Here is a 3,838-nt window from a genome sequence, read left to right as displayed (position 1 = left end):
TATATATATATATATATATATATATATATATAGAAATATATATATATATATATATATAGAAATATATATATATATATATATATATATATATATATATATATATATATATGTGTGTGTGTGTGTGTGTGTGTGTGTGTGTGTGTGTGTGTGTGTGTGTGTGTGTGTGTGTGTATGTGTGTGTGTGTATCTAGATGGATTGATAGACAGACAGTCAGATAGATATAGATACATATTCATTGACAAATCGATCGATAAATAAATTGCAGTTCTAAATTACGCCTGACTTGACATTATACCCGAAAATTAACGCATGAATTGTCTAATAGGATTCACCGGCATCAGAGCTTTGCAGGTAATTTTATTCGGATCGTAACTGTTTTCTTTTTCCAATAAAGCTTTTGTAATGCATAGTTAAGTAGGGTGGAATGCGTTTCATGTTCATGCCTTTGCTTTCGATCAGGTAGAGTTTCATCATAAATCCCGTGTTTTAAGATATTCATACACGAACTAGGTCAGACGTAGGCGAAGAGTAAACAAAAACACGCGAGTTTTTTTGTCCGATTTTAGATTTCTGAGAGTGTGACTGTCCTTGTGTGTGTTTCGTTTCGTGTGTATGTGTGTATGTGTGTCGTGTTTCGTGTGTATGTGTGTGTGTGTGTGTGTATGTGTGTGTTGTTTCGTGCGTATGTGTGTGTGTTTCGTGTGTATGTGTGTGTGTTTCGTGTGTATGTGTGTGTTTCGTGCGTATGTGTGTGTGTTTCGTGCGTATGTGTGTGTGTTTCGTGCGTATGTGTGTGTGTTTCGTGCGTATGTGTGTGTGTTTCGTGCGTATGTGTGTGCATGTCGTTTCGTGTGTATGTGTGTCGTTTCGTGTGTATGTGTGTCGTTTCGTGTGTATGTGTGTCGTTTCGTGTATATGTGTGTATGTGTGTCGTTTCGTGTGTATGTGTGTCGTTTCGTGCGTATGTGTGTCGCTCCAGGTGTATGTGTGTACATGAGTGTGTCGTTCCGTGCGTATGTGTGTATGTGTGTCGTTCCGTGCGTATGTGTGTGTATGTGTGTCGTTCCGTGCGTATGTGTGTGTGTGTGTCGTTTCGTGCGTATGTGTGTGTGTTTCGTGCGTATATGTGTGTGCGTATGTCGTTTCGTGCGTATGAGTTGATGTGTGTCGTTCCGTGCGTATGTATGTGTATATGTGTATACGTCAACACGCTTTTCATTTACCTCGCAGAATTAAACCTCAAAACCTAATCAACCCTACTGTTTGTATACGGAAAACATGGCATTTCTACACCCCTACCTTATACACCCACACGCGTATCAACCCTCTCCCTAGGCGGCAACCCAACCCCCCCCCTTACACCCTTCCCTTGGTAGTTACGACGAAGGTGACCTTGGCATCCGTCGGGGGGAGGGGGGAGGGGGGGGGAGGCCGTACCGTTCCAGGAAAAAGGGCGTTTTATCCCACCGACCTTACCGCGCTGCGCTACAGGTGATGTCTGGGGGTAACGTCTGGCTAAAATGATCTCTACAGCATGTTTTTTTTCTACTATTCGTAAATGTTTGGGAATTGGTTGTTGTATGGCGAATATTCGTATTTCTTCTTCTTCTCTTGTTTACTTCGGTGGCAATGTTATTTTTAGCGAATATTCGAATTTCTTCTTCTTCTTCTTTTGTTTACTTCGGTGCTAATGTTATTTTTAGTATGTATATTCTGTATGAGATGTAGAGATACGAAAGACGTGCAGAATAGCGTCTGATGAACTTGCTTCGCCAAGAGGAAAAACTTGTCAAAAATTGCATATTTTGTTTTCTTGCGATTTTGTTTCCTAACGGATTCGTATTTGGAATTATAGGCCTATGAATGATATCACGGGAGAGATGGTTTTTTTTCTTTCTTTACATTGAAATATTTTAACCACAAACTGAGAGTATAATTCATTTTGGTACCAGATATTTTTTCGAACGGAAAATTGCAGTAGCAGCATTTTTGGACTGATGATAGTAATGTTTTTATTATTGTATAGAGCATTTTAATGGAAATTAAAAAAAAAACATTCATATAATAGTAAAGGATCGTATACTGAACTACAGAGGCATAACTATGAAAAAAATAACTAAATAAATCTGTTTTTCACCACAATAAACATTCTCTAATCCCATTTGTTACATGATATGATCACTGCAACATACAATGCGGTGCTCGCGTCTGCTTCACTCCTAAGTGCGTGCAACATGCAACGAAAAATACGTCTCGGATAACAGTGGCTTTCATTGCAAGAGACGTAAATGATATTTGAGGCAGATAATGTTTCACGTAAGGAACGGGCAAAAGAGTGATGTGACACTGACGAGAGGTAGATGAAGAACGCATACATACACGCACACAGAGAGAGACAGACAGACAGACAGACAGACAGACAGGCAGAGGCATACAGACAAAAAAATGGGACATGTGTGTGTGTGTGTGTGAGAGAGAGAGAGAGAGAGAGAGAAGAAAGAGAGAGAGAGAGAGAGAGAGAGAGAGAGAGAGAGAGAGAGAGAGAGAGAGAGAGAGAGAGAGAGAGACTGACATAATACGAACATATACATTTTATACATTCATATAAACAAACACCCACAAGGAACGCGATGCAAACTTACCCACTGAACCACAAACCAAACCGGCGAAAGAGAAGCTAATCCAGCTGATGATCCTCCTCAACACTTTTACAAGTAACCGATCTCCCTTTCAAGTAACTAATCTCCCTTTCACACGGGCTTATCCCCTCATCCCCTTTATCCCTCACCTCTGAGTACCCGGTGGGAGAGGCCCGTCGTGGAGAGAGAGAGAGAGGGAGAGCCAAGGACCTGTGACAGGACCCGCTTCACCGAGGACTGGGACGGCAAAGCGGGGGGATCATCTCAGGAGAACGTCTGGCTGGACGGTCATCCCTTGGGGGCGGAGCTTAGGGAGAGGGAGGGAAGGGGGAAGGGGGGGGGGAGAAAGGGGAGGTACCTTGTGGTTTAGTCATTTTGAAGGAATCGTTAGTTATATTGGTTATTTACTTGGGGTTTTGGTCGATCTGTTGTGTTTAGGTGTATTTGTTGTTTGTATTACTTTTTTTTCCTTTGTATCGGGTGTCTAACGAATAGACTATCTATTCCTCTTCGTTAAAACAAGTCACGTTTAAGTAACCTATTGAAATTCATCAGAAAAAAGGGAATAATCACGATCACATGGCTTCATCACACACACACACACACACACACACACACACACACACACACACACACACACACACACACACACACACACACACACACACACACACACACACACACACACACACACACACACACACACACACAAACTCACTCACTCGGTTCAAGGTCATCTAGGTAATCTTTTTTCTCCTCGCTCAGTTGTCGGAAATAATGCTGAGCCCAATTTTTTCCTTGCACTGAAAGAACGTGGTATGAGCGGCCATTCTTTGTCTCATTTCCTTTCGGTTGAGTAAGATAGAAATATAGTAACAGAGATGAATGAAGCAAAAGAGCTTTATGAGTATGTGAGCTTTTAGACATCTATATTTACGTGTATAACTATATGTGCACACACACCCGCATACACGCTTACACACACGAACCCACACACCCATACACACAGAAACACACATACGCACACACACATATGCACACACACAACGCGCACACACACACACACACACACACACACACACACACACACACACACACACACATATATATATATATATATATATATATATAAATATATATATATATATATATATATATATATGTATATATATATGTATATAAATATATATATATATAT

General features: G+C 40.7%; 1 protein-coding gene across 1 annotated transcript in view; it reads right to left on the bottom strand.

Annotated features, from left to right (window-relative positions):
• LOC113812867 (cytochrome P450 2U1-like) overlaps window positions 1–2,916 on the bottom strand; it is a gene marked incomplete at its 3' end in the record, with an annotated part of 12,754 nt that extends 9,838 nt beyond the window's left edge. Inside the window, 1 exon segment of the mRNA XM_070143641.1 lies at window positions 2,790–2,916.
• Window positions 2,917–3,838: the final 922 nt, after the last annotated feature.

Source organism: Penaeus vannamei, chromosome 31 (genome assembly GCF_042767895.1).
Source record: "Penaeus vannamei isolate JL-2024 chromosome 31, ASM4276789v1, whole genome shotgun sequence".
In the NCBI taxonomy this organism is placed as follows: domain Eukaryota; kingdom Metazoa; phylum Arthropoda; class Malacostraca; order Decapoda; family Penaeidae; genus Penaeus; species Penaeus vannamei.
Note: the sequence above shows the minus strand (reverse complement) of the source record. Positions and strands in the feature narration are given on the sequence as shown.